Source organism: Patagioenas fasciata, chromosome 24 (assembly GCF_037038585.1).
Source record: "Patagioenas fasciata isolate bPatFas1 chromosome 24, bPatFas1.hap1, whole genome shotgun sequence".
Lineage (NCBI taxonomy): Eukaryota > Metazoa > Chordata > Aves > Columbiformes > Columbidae > Patagioenas > Patagioenas fasciata.
Genome location: NC_092543.1, coordinates 4,308,839 through 4,335,681, shown reverse-complemented (window position 1 = coordinate 4,335,681; position 26,843 = coordinate 4,308,839). Strand labels below are relative to the sequence as shown.

At 49.1% G+C, this 26,843-nt stretch overlaps 1 protein-coding gene across 5 annotated transcripts in view; it reads right to left on the bottom strand.

Moving 5' to 3' along the window:
• Positions 1-26,843, bottom strand: part of LOC136111374 (opioid-binding protein/cell adhesion molecule homolog) — a 293,462-nt gene that overhangs the window by 142,160 nt on the left and 124,459 nt on the right. Inside the window, exon 1 of one of the 5 annotated variants that reach the window (XM_071798879.1) lies at positions 23,073-23,148. The exons of the other annotated variants lie outside the window; for them this stretch is intronic. The gene's annotated coding sequence lies outside the window, so the exon portion shown is untranslated. Of the gene's footprint in view, positions 1-23,072; positions 23,149-26,843 lie in introns of those variants that run through there. 5 annotated transcript variants of the gene reach the window in all.

Genomic DNA, 26,843 nt, shown 5'->3' with positions numbered 1-26,843 from the left:
CCAAGCTGGTCCATCCAGCTCTTTGCCTTCCCCAAATCACCAAAGGATGGAAAGGATGAAGCTGTGTTGTGCCTGCATCACTCAAATCCCAAGCTGAGCCCATCCCAACATGGAAAATCCATGGGGCTTCTTGCTTCTGCATTGCCTGTCTCTCAAAACAACCCAGAAGAATTAAATTCCAACACTTAATTCTGCCGTATCCGCCAGGCTTCCCCACCCTCCACCCCCCAATAAGAAGGAATCCAATCAAGAACCTCTGAGCGTATCACCCCAGCGGTCACGACGCCAATTAGGAGAGAGCCAACCATTCAAACGGCCAAGCAAAACAAGGCAAACGACAAGTAATTTAAACCCTGCTGGGCACTCTCCGACCGAAGGCAGGCTGCCGCGCTGCAGCACTCGCTAATTAGCAACCGCTCCAAAACCAGCAAATAGCCTCAAAATCACGGTCCAGGTACAGCGGTGCAAGACGCACGGCAAGAGGGCGTTTGGTTTATCCCAGCTCCTGTCACCTCAGGATCCCCGAGCCACCTACGACGGGGACACGGGGGCACAATAAGCTGACACGTCCCATGCAAATGTGTGGCAGGGACATGAGTAAGAACATCGTGTGTCCCGGGACTGTGGACATCCCCTCCCATTCCCAAACGTCCAAAGCAAGCCAGAGTTGGCTCTGTGGAAGGAGCAGGGTCACTCCTGAGCATGGCGGTGACATGACTTGGCACCCTGGACCCAAGTCCAATTCATTTCACCACTCCTTTCCTTGCCAAGTGAGCCGAGACAGGCCAGGATGGCATCGTCTCCATTTTTTTCAGGTCACGCTTCCCCTTGAAATACCATCACTTGGAGCAATGAAGCTGTCACTTTTTGTATTTTTAGTTTTTCAAACCTTATATTTCATTCCACCGCCAGCTGCTGAAAAGGATGAGCAAAAGGCCGGAGCAGGGAGCAAAAAATCAATACACTGCAGGAAGACAGAAGATCTGTTTCTATTCTTCATCTCTGATGCCGGGTACCCAGGGAACATCGCTGCAAACAAGGCTGTGGGCTCCTGCTGAAGCCAAGTCCTCCCATCCCCACCACAACCACCGCACAGAGGGACACTCACTGCCAGGGATGGCTGTTTGGAAAACACTTTTCCTATGTGGAATTAAAGGAGTTGAATGAATCCTATATGGATGGTAAGCTAACAATACAGCCCTCAGGTAGGCAGCACCTTCCTTATTTCTTCTTCAAAGCCCTCTCTCCTCACCTGCTCCATGGGCATTTGTCATCTCTAACTCATCCCACACAAACTACACATTTTTATTATCCACACCATCCACAGCCCTTCCCTTCTCTACTCATCTGTGTCCTGCACTGAGCTTGCCCATTGCAAAATCACTCCATTTTCACCTAATCCCCTTATCTCCTCTTGCTCCCTCCACATGGGGTCCCCATAAATATCTCCAGAGCTGCTGTGGCATCACTCTGCTTCAAGCTGCCCTGTCTCCTCGGGGAACGCGAGGGGATGAGGAGTCGCTGGTGCTCAGCCCACTTCATGCTCGGATGACCTGCTGTCTGGTACAGCATGCGAACATATTGGACATGTCCAGACAAATCACGCTCTCCTCTGCAGGCACGATAAGGAAACCAGGAGCTCTCGGAGTGAAATAGAAATGAAGGGATTTGGATCCCGGAGAGTAGAGGAACATCTATTTGGAAGAGAAACCAGATTCTCTCACAAAGCAGCCCAGTCTGAAGGGGTGGAAAGACCTTTCTGCAGCAGCCTGGGGGATGCCGGTCAGGCTGGGTTGGTGATACTGAGCCAGAGGATGAGCAAGATGCAGGACTAAAGGCTCTTTCCTGTTCTAGGCATCACTCTTTCAAGAGCTACGCAATGCATCTAAAACGCCTAGAAATTGAGCTTATACAGCAGTTGAATAGGCGAAGTCCTGAGGAACAACATGATGTGATGGCTGGTATTAGCCCAGCTGGTAACACCATCCATCCATCCGTCCATTCTTTCCGTAGGGGCCCCTTCTCAGCAGGAGCCTCCCCATAAATCAGGGGGTGAGGAATACGCACAGAGCATAGGAACTGCAGAAGCAGCAGCGCTGCAGTCATAAATCAGGACCTAATTCAATCTTGCGAGATGCCTCGTTTGATTAATTTATGGCAGCGTTTTCCGTTCCATCAGCGGCTGCCGTCCCTCCCTGCATCGCCCCTGCCTCCCCATCTCTTCCACAGCCCCATGCTGGACACGATCCATGCAGGAGCCATCCCATCCCATCCCATCCCATCCCATCCCATCCCATCCCATCCCATCCCATCCCATCCCATCCGGGATGCACCCAGGCTCTGCTGTCTCCGAGGGACCTGACCAAGCCTGACCTCTTCTCCATGTCTGAAGCCCTCAGGGCCACCACCTTCCTTGGGAGATGGACCTGTTTGATAGACAGAACTTTGTCTAACACCTTCAAAAGATGGGAGAGGCTGCCTCTCTGATCTTGTCCTTTTCCCATGGATTGCCCTCACTGACAGCACCACTATAACAACGAAAACCTGTCCTTTAAAATGGTGTTGTTTTTCACAGCTGGAAAACCGAGTGCCTGTTGCAGCCGTAAAATCAAGATGGACCTCATTGAAAACCCAGATACTGCATCTGAGCCCGAGTTTCCTGAGGGAAAGAAATTACTGAACTAAATGAACACAGAGCAGGGAAAAAAATAAAACCCATGCTAGCTGTCCCTGCTGAATCTCCCGATAATGAGAGTCTGATCGAGAGCGGCATATATTAAACTGGTATCTCAAGACAAGAGGGTCTAAGAGCAACATCCACGCTGACCCCAGCAGCCTTGCCTGGGAAGTGCACACCCTGAGAGTGCATTATACATCCCAAATTTCTCTCTGCAACGCTCATTCATTTAGTAAGGAGGTAAGAGACAGGGAGATCGGTACTTGGGCCATCTGTTTGAGCTCTCCCTCCTCCCTCCTTGCACAAAATTAGTAAGAGCCTGCAAGAAGCAACAGCACATGTTTAATTCAGCCCTGCAGATTGCTGGAGCCATCTTTTGAGCTTGGCTTACGGAGGGGCAAACTCCATAACGAGGGTTTAAACAAATCACTGGGTCAGAGGTGCAGACAGCCCAGGCACCGATGCACGGGCACTGCGTCCTTTTTGGGCAAGCGATGGACACCACTCTTGCGCTCCATGAGCATTTCCCTCTGCCAAAACCCGGGGCCAAGAGTTAACACAGGCACTCAGATAGCTTAACCCGGCACGGCTTGCTTAGCATCAAAGGGAGCTCAGATAAAGCTGCCCACGAGATCCAACGCCTTGTTTCAGAGCAGCCAAAACCTGGCAAAGATCAGTGCCAAGTGCTGGGTTGGAGGACTCGGGCTTAGCGCTCCCCTGGGGGCTGGCAGGAGTTTGCTGGGACACTGAAAGATCAAGCTGCCCTGACACCATGGCAGCAGAAAGCAGATTGTTAAAAACACGCCTGTTGAACCCGAGGAGCTCTGGGCATCTCTGCCCAAGCTCCAGAAGGCTGCAAACCAGTGGGGGCTGCAGGCTGACATGCTGCCCAAGCAGCTCCTCGCTGGCACCTCGTGTGATGGAGGAGGTGGTGAGATGGCTTGGTGGCCCAAGGACAGCTGCGCCTGCTGGGTCTTTGTGGTTAGGAAAGAAAAGTGTTTTCACCCACCTGTTTCATCCCTCAGCACAACGGAGAGGCCCAGCTGGGGACGCTGTGTCGGGCTGCTACGACCTGCTGTCCGCCCAAAAGCCAAAACACACTCACAGATCGTCACTAAAGAGGCACCGATGTGATGGAGATGTCCTTACATCCCTCCTCCTCTGCTCCCAGGGCGCCAGTGCTGCAGGATGCCCAGCTACACGCTGGCTCTACATTCAACTATCAGCTTGGGGACAAGGCTGTCTGAGCACATAGCTGACAAAGACGCAGCTGTACCACCCCATCTGCCTTCCTCAGCCTGCTCCAGAAGGTGTGGGTTATAAGGAGGGGTGCAATCCTAGGAGGAAAACACCACCCGTCTCCTTTCACCCCCCAGCTCAAGACAAACCACCTCGCTTTTCCTGTTTTGGTCCCATGCCCTCCTGCTTCAATCTCTTCCCAGCTCGCCTCCCTTCCACCAGCTTTCGCCATATCCCCTGCCGGCACATCGCCCCGGGACTCAGCTCCCCATGGTGAGCCAGCTCCATCGCCCTTGGGCAGGCAGCAGGGGAGCTCCCCACCGGTTTCTCTCCAGCTCCAAACTCCACTCGAGCCATTTGTATTCATAGCAGCAACAACTTACAAGGTTTGGAGCAATTTCAGAACATCTTCACTGGCAATTTTCTCAAAGGCTGGTCTTCAAACGGCAACAAACCTGCCTTGATCTCCTCCGCTGAGCAGCAGGAGACGGACTGAGCCTGTCCTCTTAATTGGTGTTACTCTCCCATTATTTCCCGGCTGGTAGCAATCCTGCAGACTCCCTTTCTGGCTGGTGGGCAGAACAGGATTTCCCTGGGACTTAGTGGAGAGCAGTACTCTGAGTCAGTGATATCTCCGAACATACCTCCCCGGGGAAGGAACCCGCAGCCAAAGGCTTACAGACACTGTCATTTCACGCCTGCCTTGAAGCACGGCAGAGATTCTCTCTGCGGCAAGCAAAAAGGACGCGGCTGTCTTCATCAGCCTTCGTCGTACAGATTGGGAATGCCACCCAATATTCAGGGTCAGGGCTTGCTCTCAGACTAAGGTAATTGCTCAGAAACTCAACTGGCTTTCATATATGCTATTCAAATATCAGTCTCGGCTAAAAGCTACCAAGGCAGATCACAGAATCGCAGAACCACAGAATCGACTGGATTGGAAAAGCCCTCAGAGATCATCCAGTCCAAGCCTTGGTCCAACTCCAGTCCATTACCAGATCACGGCACTAAGTGCCATGGCCAATCTCAGTTTCAAAACCTCCAGGGCCGGTGAGTCCAGCACCTCCCTGGGCAGCCATTCCAGTGCTGACCACTCTCTCTGCACAGAATTGCTTTCTAATCTCCAGCCTCAATTTCCCCTGGCAGAGTTGAAGTCCATGCCCCCTTGTCCTATTGCTGAGTGCCTGGGAGAAGAGCCCAATCCCCCCTGGCTAGAACTGCCCTTCAGGTCATTCTAGAGAGTGCTGAGCTCAGCTCTAAGCCTCCTCTGCTCCGGACTGAACAAGCCCAGCTCCCTCAGCCTCTCCCCATAGCTCTTGTGTTCAAGTCCCTTCCCCAGTCTTGTTGCTGTTCTCTGGACCCGCTCCAGCACTTCAATCTCTTTCCTGACCTGAGGGGTCCAGAACTGAACACAATACTCCAGGTGGGGCCTCACCAATGCAGAGCACAGGGGCAGGATCACTGCCCTTGTCCTGCTGACCACGCTATTTTTGATACAGGACAGGATACCATTGGCCTTCTTGGCCACGTGGGCACACTGTTGGCTCATATTGAGCTTCCTGTCAATTAGTACCCCCAGGTCCCTTTCTGCACGGAGATAACTCCGTGCATGCTGTAGATCACAGCCAGAACATCCCCGTCGGAAAAGGAAAAGCCTCCAAGTTTGAGCAAAATTGAGGGCAAGGAAAATCTGTTCTGTTCCCAAACCACTGGCGTTCAGCTAGAGTCATGTCAGCATGGGCAGCATGGACAACATGAGAGAGGGTGTCCAAAGGAAGCACTATTTGTACTGAAAGCTCAGCCAAGTCTGAGAGAGAGCTCTTCATTTTAAATCAGCATAATATTTATGTCAGATCACAAAAGATTATGGGCCAGAACCTCAGCGAGTGTAAATCAGCGCAGCTCTATGCACTTGCGCTTGACCCGGCTCAGGACTCAGTTCTGGCTGTCAGCTTTTAAAAGTCTATTTTTCTTCAGCAATGGTGTATGCTACAAAGCTTTTGCCAGGCAGAAAAAATCCGGATATGAGGAGAGACAGAGACCTATTCCCCTGGTCCAGGCTGTAGGAAAATCTTTGTAAGTGAGGAGGAGGAGTATTTGAGCAGCTCTCGCTTGGAAGGGTCTGGGGGCACATGAACTGGCAAAAAACAAGGTAAGTTTGCAAAAGTAGTTGATGTAACAGACCAAGGAATCTTCCCCTTGTGAGCTCTGCCATATCCCGAGCTCTCCCCCCTGAGTTCACAACGGGGGAGTGGGAGTTCAGCTCCACTTGACTCCCTATTGCTGGTGGAGCCTGAGCACAAAAGCCATCCCTCTTTAAAGCAGCCTTGATTTCAGAACCACGCATCACATCTGCGCAGACGCTGCCCACAGGCAACGGGAAAACACAGCACCTGTTTATTTTTACTTATTTTTTGAGATGCCAAGCGCAGGAGGATTTGGCAGCGCTGCGCCCCCTCTGACCCCTCCAGATGTAGGAGGAGAACTGCAAGACAGAGTTCACCAATCTTGGCCTCAACAGTCTCTCAGAGCTGTTTGTGTTGTTCCTGTGTCTCCCGTTGCCTTCGTGCCTTTGGGAGGAGGAATTTTGATGAGGTCCGCACCCCATCATCCTCACGCAACCCTAAGTGCTGCTAATCAAATACGCAGTGAAGAGCAATTAGAGCGGGATGCTTCGCCTCAACGGGCCTGTTACTGTGTGTTACCCAGCAGCTCACTACAAAAAGACAACGTGATGGATATCAACTACATATTACTTATTAAACACCTAATACAGCTTTAACGGTTCTGTTTACTGAAGAGTGTTAATCTTAATGAAAACAATATTTGAGGCAGACTGGCAGGATAATTCTCTACCCTTTTATCCAGGGATCTCAGAATACAGAAACAGTAATTGATCCTCGCAGCATCTCTGCGGGTATTACACCTTTTTAAAAGGGTAAACAGAGGCACAGAGAGGTTAAATGGTTTGTACAAAGTGCATTTGCTTCTCGGAGAGGGCTGGCGGTGCAGTCCCCAAGCCCTCAGGAAACCTGCAGAAGCGTGTCTCTAACAAGAAAGGTCTGTGGCTTTTTATCCCGCCTGCCTCTCACAAGCCTGGGTTGAGCTCTGCGATGATGGAGGAGCAGAAACAGCGCTGCACAGAAATTAGAGATGGAGAAGACCCATAAGGAAAGCTCATCCTTACGTTAGAGGAGATAAAAACCCGTCGGGGATCTAAAACCTTACGCTTTGGCACAGAAGTCAGTCACTAACTGACTGAGGTTTGCAGAGAAAATCCTTCCCAGGCAAATGATGAAATTAGGCTCTGTGCACCTTTCTCTGAGGTATCTGGTACTGGGAGCCATTGGGTACACCCAACTGGACCAGTATCCCTGATCTCAGGGGCTGACAGAGCATCTCTGGTACCCCAGAGCATCAGCATCACTCATGGTACCCAGACCAAAGACACAGGCAGAGCTGATGGGGATGGGAGGAAGGAGGGTTGGACTCCCTTAGCCCAGAGAAATCATTTTTCCCTCCTTTACAGACAGCGTTTTCAGCCCTGCCAAGCCACGAGAGGGTATAAAAGAGGAGATACAACAGAGTGCAGGAAACACTACACTGTGGGTTATTCTCCAAGTAATTCTCCACCACTAAGGCTTCACAGGCTGCCCTCCAGAGTGGGAGAGATGTCAACGTTCATAATATATTCCTATTCTTCAAGATAAATACTTTCTACCATCCCAGAGCCTTCATTATCACTACCCGGGTCCCCTTCATACAATTCATAAATCTTCCCCAAAACGTCCCCCAGCCAGAAAAGCACAGCTTAGTCTGAATTCCAAGCAATGCACAGACCCTTAATGACAAGCTCTCGACAACAAAGGCACTCGGGTGTCAATCTAGCAACCCACAGACTGGCAAAAACCACTTCAAGAACAGGCGAGGAGACCCATAGAGTCAGAGCAGAATCACCAGTTTCACTGGGATAATCACGGTCCAGATGCGTAAGATTATTTGATTTCCCCCAGCACTAAAATGACTTTTGTTATACACCAACAACACCATATTACAGCCTTGGATTGCCAATGAAAGCCATCTAAATTAACACTGCTCTTGACTTCAAGCTGCTTGCACCACGTCACCAACATGACACCTGTATAACCTATGCCTATATCTCTATATACCAGTATACATGCACACATGCATTTATGCACGTAGATGCATACACCTGGTTCTTCAGCAGGAGTTTAATTTCACCCAGGTACTCTCCCAGCCCTGGAAGGATTTATTCTTTTTAATCACACTGTAATGCCTTTGCAGGCGCTCGTGCATCCGCAGAGCAAACCTGCGCATTTCAAAGCGCTTTATCTGCTTTAGTGGAACTCTTGTCCCTGAGGCCACATGCAAAACAACGACAAAAAAAAACCCCAAAGCAGCATTTGAAGTGGGTGCACAGACAGCGAGTCTGGCAAATCTGGACGTTTCCAACATCAGTATCTCTGGAGATGGAGACTGAAACAAATTGTTCTTACCCCGGGGTAATTTCACAAGATTTTATCCATACAGCAAAGTCACTTTTCCACCGCCGAAAATGATTTTCTGCCATGCCTGCAGATATCACCAGAGCGCTCTCTCAGCTACTGCAAGTCTTGCAACTTAAGAGGGGAATTGTGGACATGCAAGTCACGTCCAGCTGGATTTAGCTCCCCCAGCCTGGGAAACGCATCCTCTTGCAGTCAGAGAGCTGACAACCTGTTAGCATCACCTATTAGCCTGAACCCGAGCGGGCTGCAATCCAACCTCCTGCAGCTCGAGGGTCTATCAGCCAGGAGAGACATGGGGAAAGCAGAGACAGGGACTGACACACAGCAGGTACAAGCGAAAGCAAGCAGCAGAGTATTTACATGTGCACAGCCTTGTTAATGGCCTTGCAGCTCACACTTTTCTGCTCCAGGTCCGGAGGCACAGACCACAATCACCGAGAAATGAATTCACATCCCTTCGCTAATGCAGTAGGGAAGTCTAAATAAGTGCTTTCCATGCACTTTGGACTTGTCTACGCGCAGCTCCCGTGCTGGCTGTACTGGCTCAGCAAGAACCAGTGCAACCCAGCCCAATGGATATAGTTATTCCGCCGTGAAGGGAGAGCTTGTTTGCACATGCAGAGAGAAACACGCCAGGCAGCCCTGCCGGCCTGCGGGCAGCAGCCAGGGCCATCCATCATTAAAAAAACAGGGATGAACCTGCACAGGCTCCAGCGGGAGAAGGGCAGGGACCCATCGCCAAGGTTCGCAGCCCCCAGGGATGCTCGGAAGACAGTGCAGTGCCAGAATCACACAGAATCCCAGAATGTCAGGGGTTGGAAGGGCCCTGGAAAGCTCATCCAGTGCAATCCCCCCATGGAGCAGGAACACCCAGCTGAGGTTCCACAGGAAGGGGTCCAGGCGGGTTTGAATGTCTGCAGAGAAGGAGACTCCACAACCTCCCTGGGCAGCCTGGGCCAGGCTCTGCCACCCTCACCCCCAACAAGTTGCTTCTCCTCTTCCAGTGGAACCTCCTGTGTTCCAGTTTGCACCCATTGCCCCTTGTCCTGTCACTGGTTGTCACCCAGAAGAGCCTGGCTCCATTCTCCTGACACTGCCCCTTTCCATATTGATCCCCAGGAATGAGTCCCCCCTCAGTCTCCTCTTCTCCAGCTCCAGAGCCCCAGCTCCCTCAGCCTTTCCTCACACGGGAGATGCTCCACTCCCTTCAGCATCTTGGTGGCTGCGCTGGACTCTCTGCAGCAGTTCCCTGTCCTTCTGGAGCTGAGGGGCCACAACTGGACACAATATTCCAGGTGTGGTCTCCCCAGGGCAGAGCAGAGGGGCAGGAGAACCTCTCTGACCTACTGACCACCCCCTTCTAACCCACCCCAGGTCCCATTGGCTTCCTGGCCACAAGGGCCCAGTGCTGGCTCATGCTCACCCTGCTGTCCCCAGGACCCCCAGCTCCCTTTCCCCTACACTGCTCTCTAATAGGTCATTCCCCAACTTACACTGGAACCTGGGGTTGTTCCTGCCCAAACGCAAGACTCTTCATTTTCCCTTGTTATGTTTCATTAAATTTTTCCCCGCCCAGGGATGAACCCTGCTTTTCCTCACCTCTTACTGCAACAAAAAACTCCCAGTGCCTTCCCAGTATGATGTTGGCACCCGCAGGCCTCTCCCAAAGCTCCCAGCACAAAGGTGCATCTCTCCCCTTCCCTCCACGCTCGCTCCTCCATCACTCAGCCCGCAGCATCCCTCCCGCTGGATGTATTTTGCTGGGGAACTTGTAGGGCTTGTCTGGCTAATGAAAAGCTGCTTCGGATCCCCCTTTGGGCTTTTCAGAAAGGATTAGCGAGGTTTCTCCAAAGCAGACACGGCAAGACAAGTGTGTTTCTCTAAACACGTCAGGGACTTCTCCAGCGCCTGGTTTTGGCAGGGGCTAAGCACGGTTGTCTCACAAGTTGTCTCCTTGCTTGGGTATACAAATAGGAAGGTGCTGTCAGGTATCGATATGGGGCTGCGAGGGCTCTCCCTCCCTAGGGTGCCTGCACAAATCCAGCCCAGGCTAATAGCAAGTGAAAGCTGCTACATGCTGACGGCTCTGCTGAGCTCCAGCCATCACACTCCAAAATACACAGGCAGCAGAGAAGGTTCCCTGTAGAAGACGCTGACCCTTGCGCGGCTGACACCCCCCAAATAACCCCTTGCACCCCACAGAGCCACCATCTCAGCCTCGCAAGACGTGGAAGGGCCACCCATCTCTGATGGCTGGGGAGCAGAAATGTTGGCTTTACTTGCCAGCATCCACGGCTGTTTGCTCAAACGCTGCCACAAAATGAAGCAACTCGCCCACGGTCAAGCAGCAAAGCCATGGCAGAGATGGGGACAAGGCCGATGTCCTGCTCTGTGACCTCTGAGAAACACCAGGTCTCTAGGGGACTGCTGTGGAGTCCTAAATCTGGTGCTGATCCCACTGATGCTCCCACCCCCCGGTGGGCCTGCAGCTGATTGTACATCTCATCTGGAGTAACCGGGGCAAATCTCAACAGCCCGTCTGGGAAGCTGCTGTTGGCAGGGGTAATTGAATGTTATCCCAGTAAAACAAGGGGAACAAGATGTGATAGCCATATCATCTCAAAATAGGCTACACACAGGCCATTCATCCTTCCCTCCGGGGGCCTGGCTTTGTTTGAGCAAGATTATGAAGTCCCCTTCAGAAGAGCTTCATCATTTCCACATATTTCCCATTGGCCATGGGCAGGCAGGATCAATAAAGACATAATCCAAGAGACAGCTGCAAACACAAAAGTTCCTAATGAATCGCCGGCTGGCCAGCCAGCCCAAACACGCGTCCCGTCAGCTGGGAATTTGTGCAAAGCCATCACTCCAATACATGAAAAACGTCCCGGTGGAGCGCAGGACCAGAGGCAGGATAGTGTCAGATGGCTCCCAGTCCATCTCGGAGTCTGACATTATCCTCAGAGCAATTATTCCACCAGACATCACCAGCCCTGGCCAAGGGAGGCTGAGAAATGTGTATTTGAAGAAAGGACTATGGAAACAACCTGGAAGCTCTTGGGGGGGAAGGAAAGTTGTTGTGTGTTTAATAAGGATGAGTCAGTAGCCCAGATTGTTTCCTCCAGCAAAGCTAATTCACAGCCTGTATTGCTAGTACCCTTTCTTCTTTTTCTTCTCCTAACTCCTCCTTCTGAATGCAGTTTATTTTCACTAAAAGGACATATTGTCCCACCATCTAAAGAGTTTTAACAGTCTGGTGGAGCAAGAAAAAAAACACACGTGGATTTATGAGTTCTTAAATGGTACTGGACAAACTGACATCTCTATTGCAGGCAAAGGTTGTGCTGAAGGCATAGCCGGAGTTTTATTTCACCATTGCAACTTCTGTCAAGCCACAACCTCCCATAGCTGCTAATAAGTTAAAAGCCAGTCAGCCAAAATTCAGTGTTATTCTGGCAAAACACATTTACTGGGGGTTCTCCAGCTTTCTGTAAACTGGGTTTTTTTTTTTGGAAAATAGATAAAACAACTTCCTAAGCCATTTGGGGGAACTCGGGTATTAAATTCCCATTCAAACGAAGCACGCACCCACAACTCCTGGGTGGGTTTGTAAATCCCAGTTAAACTGTCCTGACTTTGCATTAAGCCCCTTGCTCCCCCAGAGTACCCAGTGGATCTACTGCCACTGTTTAGCCGAGAAACTCCTCCGAGCGATAGAGATCTGTTGTTTTCAAAAGCTAAAGGAACAAGATGCTTATCCCAGCTGCCCAGAAGTTGGTTTTGTGCACATGCAGAATGTTTCCATCCATGAAGAGCCTCAAATGCATCCCTCACCTACACCCACAACAGCCAAAGAGGGGAAACCCTCCCCTGAAAGGGCAGTGGTGCCACATCTGGGCAAAGAAATGTGCTGAATGGACTGCCAAATAGCAGCTTTATTCAATAAAATGGCCCACTCGGTAGCAGACTGATATACAATATACATGCGTAAATATATAGAGAGAGACACAGTACAACTCAAGGGCTCTGCCAGGAGCAAGAATAAGCACGGGGGAATTTGAGTGAGGCCCTGCAGCTCTAGGTCCAAAGATCTTTAATTTTACTTATCGGGAGCACAAGAAAGCACCTCCAGACAGTGTTGGGTCAAAGTAGAAACGGAAGACATCTCACATTTTCCCATGTAACGCAGAGGTTAAGCAGTATGTGCGTGGCCTCCAGCCCCATGGCAAACCCACGTGTGCAGGTCTTTGTATCCACTCGCTGCTCGCCAGACCCTTCCTAACCAGCCGGCAAAGCCTGGACTCAAGTTTTAACAGAGCGAATACTCCACTTGGTAAAGGTAATTTGAACGCCCAAGCAGCTCGGATCATACAGCAGGCTTTGCTATCGCTCAGGCTTCCCCAAAACTTTACAGATGATGGCAATGGCTCACTGGAATCAATAAGCGCTCTGCCGCAGTTTGTATTGAGCTAATAAAAGCACTCAGCGCACAGCGTCGACCCTGCCGGTAAACACTTGGCTCCGATTGACTTGGTTAAATGGTGCAAGGACGAGCGGAGTGGGAGGTCAACATCCTGAGGTTGGTGTGGCAGCTTCTAAGCAAAGGGCCAGGGGGAAGATCGACTCTAAAATAGCACAAATTATCTGCCGCTTCCTAATACCATCGCTCGCAGGCTCCCTGCAAACTTCATTAACACTTATTTGCTGAGGTGGGAGGAGGATTTCCCAGCTCTGGCCAGCGAGCATCACTCCTCCCGGCACTAAGGAAACCGAGCTGTTCAGAGAACTGCCACAAGTCCTTTACAGGTAGGAGATGGGAAATATTCAGGACCCTTTGAAATCAAACACCTTCTCTTCTATTATAGGTGTTGCTGTGGCTTTTTTGAATGGCCACAGCGCGCCTGCAGCGCGAGCTCGTGTATCTATAGTAGTACTCAATTTAGCTGTATGAATAGGATTAATTACCGAGCGATTAAATGACTTGCTCCAAGTCAGAATGAATCAGTGGCAATGCCAGAAAAATAGCCCAGCAGTCCTGGCTCGCGGTCCTTCACACCTGACATCAGATCACACCACTCCAGTCACCCGCTTGCTTGATATTTATGCATTTAATTGCACATGACTACTGGTCTCCCTGCCCTGGGTCGCAAGACTCCAGCAAAGCGGATCACTGAGGATCCAAAGCAAAAAGGAGAATTTACCTGGCTGAAAAGGCGGCTTTGTCCTTCTCCAACGTTAGCTGTCAAGAGCATCTGGGCGTTTGGCTGGATCGCTCCCTGATATACGAGGAGCATGTTGAACATGTGCTGCCTGCAGTTGGTACAAGGTTCTTTGTCAACCCAAGCATTGCCTAAGTGCCCATAATAGGGAACAGGTTGCCCAACAGTTCCTCCTCCCCAATATTGATTACGGGGATATAATACTCCGCAGAGCAGCAGCAGCTGTCTTTCACCGGCTGGATATTATGCATAATAAAGCACTGCAAGTTCTTTCTCTTGTGCAGTGATTACTCGATGCGCCACAACGACTCCCGCAAACAAGCTGTGTTGGCTCAGACTTGCCACAGGCAACTCCAACTTCAAACAAGCACATCAAGCCCAGTATCCTGCATAAACCCTCTGGATTTGGAGGAATATTCGGGAAGCTGTATAAAAGAGTCGACGCATCCAGAAAGGCAAAGGGAACGGGCAAGATCCTTCACTTATCCTCATTGTATTTATGGGAACAACATATACAATGAACTCCGCAGTCACCAGCATCACAGCAATCCAACCAATTCCTCTGTTACACAAGACCGGCGCCCCATCCACTCCCCATCAGTTTTGAAATCCTTAACACCCACATACACTTCGATTTAAGTTAAGCTCTCAGTTTTACTCTTACAAACACGGGACGCCGCGTGTACGCACGCAGAACGAACAGCAAGCGGAGGCATCCAGCGCGGGTTCCCTCCTGCCTTATTCCAGCGCGCTCCTCTTCCTTACAAAGCGCGCGATACGAATCACAGCAACAGCTGGAACGCGAGGCTTTTGTGCAAAGTTCAATGCGCACACAGAGGAGCGAAATCTTTTACCAAACCTGCAATCAGAGAAGAAGAGCGAGCAAAATGACGTGCGCTGCTGGGGAAGAGAGGAGCAGCCGGCAGAACGATTTGCTGAAGGTCACGCAGCCGGGGCTGCGGCAGAGCGGGGATGAGCCCTGCATCCCAGGCCAATTCCTTAGCCGCACCGTTTTCTATCTCCCATGTACAGATATATTGTGCTTTTTCCATCTTTCTGCATTCCTTCCTGCAGGCCCTCTCAAACCTGCCACTCACCGCGTGGTTCATTACAGGGAAATGAACTCCGTTCCCAAGTGTCCGGGGGACAGAGAGTAATTGGGTTCTGTGCAGCCTTTTCACTTAATTTACTCAAGTTGTATTTATTTCTTACAGAATTAGGTTTTAGCGGCTGACAGACAAGACATCAGAAAAAGACAGAAGCAAATTGATAGGATAATAAAGTCGGATAGAGAAAAATGACGCCTCTCCATCTATCCTTTCTTCTTTCCCTCACTGTCTCAGCCATCTCTGCCGCTCTTTCATCCTTTTACTAAGGAGCATGAAGGGTTGTTGCTAAAAAGCTCTACTTCATCACCATGTGGCTTTGTGAAAGGTAACTTTATTATCTAAGTTCATCCCAATATGGAGAAAAGGATATTCAGTGCGGGTTCAAACATGTCAGCAGAACAATCTGCTGGATTTAATGAAATCAAAACATTTGCAAGAACCTATTGATTGTGTTGACATTTTCGGGGAAAAATTATCAAAATGTTACTTTTGATAAGGTTGAAGTACTTCATTTCAACCTATTATAATTACATCTGATATCCTTATGAAGAGAAATTCTGACTATAATGGAAAAGTCAGAAGAAAGTGCTTCGACTTGCCAACACAAACCATGCTAACTAACATTGGGACCCGAAAAGTCTTCTCACAGTGGCACCTGGGGCAAAGCAAGACCCTAAACCACCCGTGTGTGTGATCCTGCGATGTTAAACCCTCCTCTGAGTTAATACAGAATATAAAGAGTGGCCGCCACTGAACCTGGTGCCACCACCTCCTTGGTTTGCTCAGCGAAAGGGCACGGGATGGCACAGGGGACAAGCGGCAGAGGAAGAGCAGACACGGCTTCGCCTCACCCTGTGGCACCATAAATTATGCAGCTGCCTTCATCCATTATTCAGCATAATTTATTTTGAACATTTAGATCAGCAGTTTGTGTGAGAGAGAGAAAAAAAAAATTAGAAGCAGAGGGGAAAGGGGGAAGAAAAAAATAAGAATTAAGTGAAGGAGAGAGGGAAGCGCTGGAACGGACGGTCCGGTCATTAATCAAAGACGGGCAGTGAGATGACAGGATGAGAAGGAGCAGCTGGAAAACCACTTAAATAATAGCAGAAGCTCCAATTCCCCCGGCCTTTGAGGAGCAGAGGGTGAACAAAAAGCCCTGTGCACACACTGTTTTAAGGTTATAAACAGCTTCAGCTCCTCTCCCTCCCAAAGCCCTGCAAAAGCAGGGTTGATCAGCTCCTTCTCTTGGTTTGCAACACCTCCAGCAGCCACCTCAGTAAATAAAGCCTGTAGATGTCCAGCATGCATCCATCCAAAGGATGCTTTTCCCGAACAACTCCAAGTAGCCCCACCAGAGGGGAGGACACCACCCAGCCAGGCCTTCTGAACTACAAACGCTTCCTAATATATAAGTTTCAATGTCTATTAGCATATTATTCCACAAATAATAAGTGGAAGGAAACAGCAACTTGCCCAGCAGACATACCCCGAGACTGAAGAATTCAATGAATAAATTGCTTACATGAATTATTTGCTCGAATCTAACATGGACAGAACCACTTCAGAGCAGCTGCCCCAAAGCCACAGCATTATCAGCAGCTCCGAGGTACTCGGGGGCAAGAGGGGAAATCATGACCACGATAAGCCAGGCTGAGTTATCACCACAAAATACCATTTGCTGCAAAGAAGAGGGGCCCTTGGTTTGCAAAAGTCTCGCTCTACCAAAGAACTGGTGCGTTCCCTTCGTCTGCATCTCAAGAGGTTGCTCAGACCCATTCGGAGAGCAAGGAGTTACCAAACCCTGGTGCTGCAAGACTGAGGGGTGAACTCGGGTTAGGGGTGTTTGAAAACAATCACAGGGGTTTGCGGGAGCGTTTATGGAGGAAACGCAAGCTATTCTCTGGAAGAAATCAATAAAAGTTTTGTTTCACGCCTTTCAGCTCGGCAGGGGACCGTCAGATCCGGCGAGGAAGAGCGAGTTTTGTTTGCAGCTGAAAGGAAAATGTTTCTATTGTTGAATTATCACGACACCTGAGGCGCTCGCTAAGAACTAAAATAGCCACGAGTTCCTTTCCCATCATCGCATGTGTTGGGGACGCACCGAAAAGCAGATGATTCGCACCATAACCACTCGCATCCCAGGGGACCATGTCCCGACCAAAAACACCGGGACTGTCACCAAAGCCCAGGTCAACTGGTAAAGCCATCAGTGCTCTCGAGCAGAAGGCGATTCAGCCCACCCACACCCCTCTGCTCCTGCTTTTCTGGGCCAAAACCCTGGAATTTATCAGTCCTGCTTCATCCCCACACCTCACCTATTCCTGCACCTCTTCTCAGCCCCTGGGAAACTCAACACAACCTAAGCTGACTTCCAAACCTTTAATGGGACCAGATGGCTCCATAAAATATAAACGCAGCGATAAAAATACCCGTGCACCTCCCAGTAATTAACTTTGGATCCACCCTGGGCAGGAAGGATTCAACTGAGCTTTGTTGACCTGGCAAGTTTGTCGCCCTCCTCCTGCAGATGGGTCCATAAACTCTCTGAGTGCCTTCATCCAGAGCGATGCCCAAGCTCTCTCCACATTTTTATGGTCCTTCAGCCCCTTCTGAAGGTCCAGTCTGCCAACCCGCCATCCAGTTCCTCCTCCAAGAGCTGTTACAAAGGGAAAAAGCTCCACCAAGTTTCTCATAAATGCCGCATTACCAAACGGTTTCGTTTGCTGCAGTAGAAAATTTTGGGTAACGCAGAGCGAAGTAGATCCTTTCATGTCGTTTAAAATACCAAGAAACTTTCATAGATTGAAAACTAAATTAAGACTAAAATTACCGCACAATTTCACTCGGTAATTTTTGCTGGCATGGAAATGATCTCTCCTTGCTTTGGTAGCGAATGAATTATTCCAGACTTCAAAGGCTTACTTCAGCATTAAGTAAACTTGTTAAATTAGCGGTTTGAAAGTTGTAATAAAACTACCTAGATGTGAACGTGACATGGCAAACAGCACAGCTTTCAGGAAATAAAGTCGCACCTCTCTCATCTATTAGAGTTCTTTGAGGAAGGCAACAATACCTTTAAGAAAAGCAGGTATAATTTATTTGGCCTTCAAAAATGTCTTAATTAATAATAACCAAGAAGCGACGCCACCTCCTGCCATTGCAAAAACAGCCCCCGAGGCTGCACAGCGAGGGCAGCGGAGCAGCAAATGGACAGAGATGGAGAAAGAAATAAATCACTGAAAATAAACCACGAGAAGTTGATCGCAGATTAAATCAGCCAAGCCGGGTGAAGTTTTAAATGGCATGGGGGAAAAAGGTGTCAAGTTTGAAGCATTTGTGATACAAATGCGATTCATTATAGTCAGGAGGACTGTGGGAAATTCTACATTATCTAACACAGGCAATTAAGAAAACAATGACAGCTGAAATTTAATACAGACAAGTATAGGGTAATGCCTATCAAAAGCAACATTTCCAACAACTCACGCACATTGATGGATTCTAACTTAATTGTAACCACTCAGGGAAAGGAAAAAAACTCCACATCACTCTGGACAACTTAACAAAAACATCTGATCAACAGACAATAGTGGCCAAGACAGCAAAACGCAGCGAGAAAGGGAGAGAGAACAATAACTGAAAATATTGTGATGCTATCATGGAAGAAAACAACATTCTCAGCTTGTAACATCTTCTTCAGCATTGGAAAGCCAGATGTATGTAAAATGGATGAGAAGAAACAACGTAAAAATCTGATCCTAAGGACAATCTCCATACCAAATGAAAAAATTGGGGGTTTATCATTCAGGAGGAAGACAAGAAAGGCAAACATCAGATTGCAGAACAAAAAAAAAACAAGGTTAAGTGGTGCTTTTTATTCATCCCCCCGTAATGAAAAGCGCATATTCACTGACGCTGAAGGCCAACAAATTTGGAAGCAATAAGTGACATTTCAGCAGAAACGCCACTCTGGAAGTCTTTGCCACAAGCAACCAGCGATGCACAGAGATGATCAGGTTTTGCATGAGACGCTCTTACAAGCTCTGAAGTCCAAAAAACTGCTTGTAGGGTAAAAATCTATTGGGATCTGCGTGGAGGCCAAAGCGAAACTCCTGGGAGTCTTTCCCATTTGTGGTTTTGGGCAGCCTGGTTATTTATTTAGCAACGACTCCTTGTAGAGGCCTGAGGCCGATTACCAAAGACCTGGAGTTAGGAACGACAATTTTCTCTTAGTTGCCTCTTGGTAGGACTTTTCCCCTTTGCACGGGGGACTTTTCCCCTTTGTACGGGGGATTTACTCGGGAAAGGGTGTAAATCGGAGCAAACAACGGGGGATTTTGCAGGGAAGCAAGCCCAGATTAACAAGGTCAGTACCACAGCTGAGCCATCCAAAGAGTCAACAGGAGGATGAGGGGGACCCATGAGAAGAGGACATTTACACAAAGCCTCCTATCCACCCCGCTTCCACACCACACAAGGGGGAAAAAGGCGTTTTGCTTTCCCAGTAGGCCACGTTATTAATTCCTAAAGTGTTGACAAGCTGAGGCGGGGAGGCGCGTGTTTGCGGGGACCCGCGATGCACAGCCACGCTCTGCCACCGCTCATAACCGGGGCTGCATGTGAAGGGCGATCCGAGCGCATTTGCAAACAGATTTAATAATAAGGGGCTGTCTGCCTCGATGTGTCAAGCTATCCGCAAGCACTGCAAAAGAATATCATCGAGAGTGACATAATGCAAAGCAGGATAAGGTCATTTGCTTTGCTTTCCTCTGTTTTAAAGCACCAGAAGAATTCTTTTCAAAATATGGTTTTCACAGAAACATGACCGGCTGCTGGAGGAACGGTTCGAGATCAAGCGTTTGATATTCAAAATTAATCCCAGGAGGATGAGGCACGATACCTTCCCTTTCCCTTCATCCATTTCCAGGCTGAAGATATCTCTCTTCCATTAACAGAGCTCTCCCCCTTCTCCTTCATCCCGCAATCAGGTTTTCTTCACAAACTCAGAGTTCATACATATAAATATATTATTTTTAAATGAACCACTGATCTAAATGAGGGGTCTGATCCCATACTCCTCATTCAACAGGGATTTTAAGCTGAGTGAAACCTTCACGAGTGAAATCTTAGATTTTACCACCTCTGCAAAGCCAAGCGTCACAAGTTTGCAGCCAAAAACACTCAAGGTGAAATTAAAACAACCAGGGACTCCCACAGCTTCCACCTTCGGGAAGAAACAGAAACGAACCCGAGAAGCGGGCCTTTAATGGCAACTCCAACAAGTTATTTAACTCAGATCTACTTAGGATTTAAACTGGGATTGCTGCAATGCATGCAAGCAAAAACCTGGCATGCGGGGAATGTTTCAAAACACGTCTTGCTGGGTTATTTTCCTCACCGCAGCGACTTCCCAAGCTGTCCGTTCCCTGCAAAGCACATCACCTCTTTCCACCCGCGCACTGCCCGTTGTGCCCAGTGCTGTCACTACAGATGTGCCTCCCCATGGGGCACATCTGGGGGAGAAACCATTAGAGGGGATGGGAGCCCCATAATGTCCCTCCCTCTGACACTCCCCGGTGCTAAACCACACGCAGGTGTCTAAAATAGGGTTGCTGAGTGTGGTCGGATGCTCCTGGCACAGCTGGATGCTCCTAGCACAGCTGGATGCTCCTAGCACAGCTGGATGCTGCTCATGCATCCCAGTGCCCCACCACGGGAACACATGAGTACACGCAAGGCCCCGGGGAAGAGCTGAATTTAGGGAGGGGAGCTAACTTTGCAAAATACAAATGCTCCTCATGAAATGAGGCATAAGAAATGGAGCCCTGGTGACCGCGTCTCGAGACGTGTAAACATCTGGTGATGGTTATTGCCAGAGACACCCAGTAACTCACCCGGCGCCGACGGCAGCGGAGATGCTCGGGGAAGTGTGGAGGATGGGGTAATGCGTAGCTAAGAGGCAAGGCCGCCTACCGGTTGCAGAAGAGGGCATGGGGAGTCACGACATATAAATCCAAGCTTTCTCACCACCCCAGCAACGCGTCGGGGTCTCGTGCTGCAGAGCTGCACAAAGCACCCGAGCAAGGTGATATTCCCGGAATAAAAATCCAGTTCCTTGTCCTCCCAAGACATCAGCAATGCTGCTGAGCTTTTGGTTGAAATCTGCCTGCGGTGACTGCCTTGAAAAGCTAAAGAAATGCCCTAAGGTATCAGCACAGTGCTTGGTCAGTCTCCGGAGCCTGCAAATACCTGCAGTCCCCTCCTGTACACCACAATCCACCCCACAACGGGGTTTCCCAAAGGTTCTCCGGCATCACAGCTGCCCCAGTTGGTGTCTAGGGTCTGCTTAGCTCTGCAGAAGAGACCTCTCCTTTTTAACAAGCATGTTAACATAACATACAAAACCCTCCAGCTCTCCAATTTCTCAGGAGCCCCAGAGGAGTACAGGAAATTCTTCTTAATTACAATGCACGTGTTAAATAAGGACACCAGCAAGTAGCGTTTTAGAATACCTGGGAAAGGTTGAAAAGGTATCATCACTGCTGCTGGTTGGGTTTCAATGGTGGCTACCACATCCAAGGGCTGGGCAATCCCCAGGGATCCAAAGGGGTTGATCTTACGGCAAAGCCACCAAGGGTCCCATCTGAGGGGGCTTCACACAGTGGGAAATGTGAACCCTTGGCTGGAGATGCGTGATGCTGCGGAAAAAGCATCCCCTGATGCAAAGTTTTAACTAAGTCATTACAAGCAAGCCGCTATTTAACAATAGATGGAGCCCTTGAAAAACCAACCATGGCTCATTTGTCATCTGGTGAATAATCGCTCACCATCAGCGGGGTTTAACCCTGTCACAGGAGACAGCAGCTCCGTGTGAGGATGGGGATGTGTAGATCCACACCTAATTCCTGCAAAAGTGGCTTTTTCCAGAACGAAAAGAGGCGGGGGGACTGTGCCAAGAAAGCCCCATTTCAGCTTCACAGTCATGAATGCTCAGGCCAGGAATGGAGCTTCATGTTGCATCCACCCAACCTGCCCAGGACTCTGTGGCAGCAGAACAAGTATATTACACATCATCCATTTTATCAGGTCATTTTGTGGCTACAAGAAGTCCCTACACCCAAGCAACCACCTACAAACAAGCTACAGATCAAGTCTCACCAGCAAAAACGACCCAGCTACAGCAAGCGGGCTCTGAAGAAGCTCAAGATCCATCCGCCAGCGGAATTAAAACAAGCAGGGAAGGTGAATTATTTGTACAGATGATCACCCAGCCCTTCTCGTGTTCTCCACCACCCATATCCACGTACAGCTAAGACGCACGCAAACAAGTGCAATTCAGATATAACGCTCAAGCCGACACTAAATACGTTTGTTCCTCAGACGCTTCTTTTCATCCCCAGGATGTCTCAACAACGGAGCAAGCTAATTCCCTAGTGATTAACTTCTTGATTTATTTAAAAAGAGAGGTTTTTGCAAGCGTGACTGTCGCTCGGCATCTCTCACCGATAGCAAACGATACGGGGATGACGTGTGACAAACACCCCCTCCAAAGGGAGGTACCCACTGTCTGGGGGGGTCCTGCAAGTACAGGCTGCAGAAACAGCTCCCACTTAAATAAAACTCAGTGCCCAGGCTCTTCCCCTCCCTCCAAATACACCCCCAAAAATGCAAGAGCGTTTAGACAAAGTGCATCAGACGCAGCCCACGTGCAAATCTCTCTGAACGCAACGGAAAAGCTCCGCAGCTGGTTTCCCTGCCTTCCCAGAGGGTGGCCAGGGCTTCTCCCAGAGAAAAAGAGGAGAAATGAGAAACGCTTCGGTTTAAAATGAATAAAATATGTCACTCCTGATCTTGTAGCTATTAAATCACTGGCTATACAATTACTTAATTATGTAGCAGCAAAAGAAGAGGTGTGGGGGGGGAAGATGGTATTTTTCCTCCTGAAAACTTCAATTTGCTACCTTGAGAAAATAATTACTCGATTCAAACATTAAATAATTGAGACATTCATTAGGACTCCTATTGTATGATTAGCACAAGGAAGGTACCATTTAAAGACTGAGAAATTGATTCACTGGGGAAAACAAACGGCAGCCTTAATGGGCTCAACAAGAGCGGGGTTTGGAGGGCTGGCTGGTTACCTTTGCCGACCCCTGCCTATGTTGCATGGGTCTTTTCTCCAAAAAAGCCCTTATCTCCGCTCAGACAAGGCATTTACCACCTCCATTCACTGCCCTGAGAAAGGAAAAGCTGCTGGTTCCAGCAACTCAGACCTGAGCTCCACCTCAACATGAACCTTGTGCGGATTCACCGCTGCTGCAAGGACCTGCTGCCAAACAATGTGATGCGGGAGATGGGGAACAGGAACCCTTTATCCCTCTAGATGTAATCGAGCAATTTACAGCGTCTGAAAAATATTAAAAAATAAAAAAACCTGTTGCAAACGTGCTCCTGCTCAGCACAAGGTGGGGAGAAAGCCAAGCAGGGGGACAGCAATGCAGCTCCATATGAGAGAGAGGGCAAAGGCAGCACCGAAGGGAAAGCAATTACAAGCAATTATTGGCAGAGGCTGCCATGTGGAAAACACTCTCATTGTTTAAAATTTGACCCGCTGCGAATATCTTTCTTAAAACGGTTATGGCCTCATCCTCTCAGATCTAAATAGCGCTCTCCGCGCTCGGGTGCTCTAAGGCAGAGCAGTGCGGAGGAGTTTTGCTCCATCCCATTTCCCTCCCGGGGTCCCCAAGGCTCATCGGGGGCACATCACTGCTTGACACCCCTGGGAAAACATTCCTGCTCCATCCCACCCACACCCTGAGCGGGTTTGGGTTCTTCCCAGCAAAACCTAAGGCAGCTCAGAGGCTTTTGCGGTGGAGCACGAGCTGCTGCGGCTGCCTTAGCAACGCTGCCCAAAGCGGCATCGGTGTCACCTCCAAGCGGTGCCACCAGCGCCAGAGCAGCGAGATCTCAGTGCAGCGAGGAGCCGTGTTGAACCGAAACGGTCGCGGAACAAAAGTGGGCTGTGTTAATCTCGTCTCCATTAAAAAATAATAATGGATCAAAGTTTGCCAAATAGAAAAGGAAAAAATCAGTAGAGAATTACTTTAATTATTACCTTCAAGCTTGCAAAAAAAAAAAAAAAAGGGTATTACAAGTGAGAGATCGCACTAAAGAAAAACCATAAAGGAAGTACTTGACAGTGCCCCTTTAATTAAACCGCTCTGAATATCATTACCAATGGACCTTTGGAATTTAAAGCCAATTACAGTCTAAATACGAAAGTTACTTGCTCGCCAAGCAGCTTATGCAACATCTTTCAGAAGTGGGTTGGTGCACAGGGAAGAGCTTTCCCTCTGCTAAGCAAATTTTGCAAACTGGGCATCTCAGCACTGAGAGATCCAAAAGACAGAGGAGCAAGAGGATCCCTGTTGGGTTGCAACTACAAGCGTGAATAAGCCCACCATACCCCGCGATCCACAGCCCAGAGATGCTGGACCTTTAACCCAAGCCGGTGGAGCTTTTGACTTCCAAGGAAGTCATATGGGACTCCTGAAGAGTTAAATATTTGGATTATAGAGGCCAGTATCTTGGTGTCTCTGCCATAGGGTTTGGGTGGAAAGAGTAAAACAGATGGCACGTGGAATAATTCGCTCCAAAAGTCAGACCACAACAGGGTCAAAACCACACCTTGATAATCTGTGATGTGCATGGGGCTCATGGCAGCCCTGAAAATGAGAGAGAAGACCCCAAAATTCATGTATTTGGGATCAAGGAGACAAAGACTTAGCTCTTCAGCACCCAAGCCCTCTTATCATTAAAGCAAAACAATAATTAAGGATCAACAATCATTCTTCTTCTCTCTCACGCCTCTCACCTTTATGGAAAAATCCAACAAACATATTATAGACCACACGAGTGTTTGACTTTCAAAGCAAAACGGGGAAACATCTCCCTGTCACAGCATTTGGTGGGACAGCGGCAACGAACCCAACAGAAATATTCATCGCCATATGTTCCAGGAACGATCTGCACAGACGTTCATTAGTATCGTCGCCATAAAACTCTACAGGACTTTCCTGCAAGGGAAGTGGCAGTTGCTAATTAAACTGCAGACGTCACCCTGAGCGAGGAAGATGAGGCTCGATACCTCCGCTTGAAAGACCACGATACTGCAGATACCCAGCTCTGTCCCAAGCTGTAACCCCAGCTCTTCCCACCCTCTTGAAAAACAGGCTTTTTAAGGGAGAAAATACATTTCAACAAGCTCCGCATACATATGATTTTTGGCAAACAAACCAGAGCGCAGAGCCGCTTTCTTGCACAACTTTGCTCATGCAAAGTTACTCGAATGAAACTCAAACAGCAAACAACAACCCAAACACCACAACAAACCAAAGCACTAACCCTATAATTGAAATACCCTGCGGTTTGGGTTGTCAGGGCTGTTTCCTTCCTCATGATATTTAATATTATTTCCAGTTGATTTATTAGCTAATTGCGGGGCAGCTGAACGTCTGGAGGGGTTTGTGCGTAGCATCGCTCCTCTCTTATCACCTGGTTTCTGCTTCTCCTCAGCTCTGGTCTCCAGCAGATGAAGATGCTGCTGACCAGGAGCTGCTCTGGAGAAGGGACAAGACAGCAAAGTCAGTGAACAGTGGGAAACCTCATGTCTCAATGCTTGAGAAACCTTCTCCACACAACCTGAAGAAGAAACCAAGCTCAAACCTGGGAGACAGCTGGACCCAGGGGGGCCACAAGAGCCTTTGGAGCTGCAAGAACCAAACCATGCTGGAAAATGGAATTGTCATTCCAAAGCTGCAGGCTCAACACAAACTCTCAGAGCATGAAACAATAATTCTGAAGGGAATTAGAAGTCGGCTGATGTTTTTTCTTCTGTTCTTCGCTGGGCTCCCAGAGGGGCGGCACAAAGCAGAGAAACGCAGCAGGAGGAGGAGGAGGATGGAGCCAACATTGCCGCTTAGACACGACGACTGTCTTTGTCATCTCACAGCTTCCAGCCTCCCTCCAGGGCCCACCATACGCCTCCTCCAACACACACTTTGTTCTTCACAGCCCTCGAAAGGAACACGAGCCCCGGATGGGAGAACCGCTGGGTTCCATCTCCAAATTGCTCCTGACTCGCTGCACAACTTTGGGCTTTGCCTTCCTTTCCCCATTGTGTAAAAAAGACCTCAGCAAATTACTCCGAGCCCCCCAGGAGGAAAGCCCATCACTAATGCCCCTTTTAATAATTGAATCCTTGCTGTCCTGCAGCTCTCCCAGCCCGGGATCTCCCCACGGAGCCAGCCGAGCACATGTGCAAGAGGAGTGCAGAATGGGGTTATTTTGAGAAGACGGATAGACAGGCAAAAAGACAGGGCTTGACAGCAAGCAGAACATTTCAAAGAATCTCAGCTGTTCTGTAGTCATCCATCATCCGCTGCAAACACCAGCAAGCCAGGGCTGTATAATCACAAGGAAGTATTTAACATCTGTGTTCACCTGTGGCGAGTCCTAAATCGCATTTCTTGGGCTGGGGCCCCAAATCTGGCTCGTTGTCACAGTGATGTCATCAAGGACATCAATCCGAATACACAGAGAAGGAAATGATGTTATTCTCTGATACACATAAATGTACCTATTGTGCAGTTCTATAAACATATTCATCCCCAGGTACAAAGCACTGCAGACAAAAAAAGTGCTGGGATGAACACAGCAGGTTTTTCTGATGGGGAAACTGAGGCAGGTGAAGAGTAAAGTGTCCTGAGACTGAAAAACCACAGCTTATATCCACAGCCCAGCCACCTAGTGAGTTCATCACATCGCTTTGCTTCCCCTCTGACCCCAGCCAGGAAAGTAATTTCATTTTTCCAAACACGGGCTGAGCAGACATTCCTTGGTGGACCCCAGTGATTAAGTGCTGCAAAGCCCCGCGATGCTGATGAGCAGACACAGACCTGGGTTTTGTTCTCTCCCTCCACCTCACAAAACGCAGGATCACTCGAGGATGTTCATCGGTTTTAATCAATACGGAAAGAAAACGTTCACGTCTGTTCCCTTCCAAGAG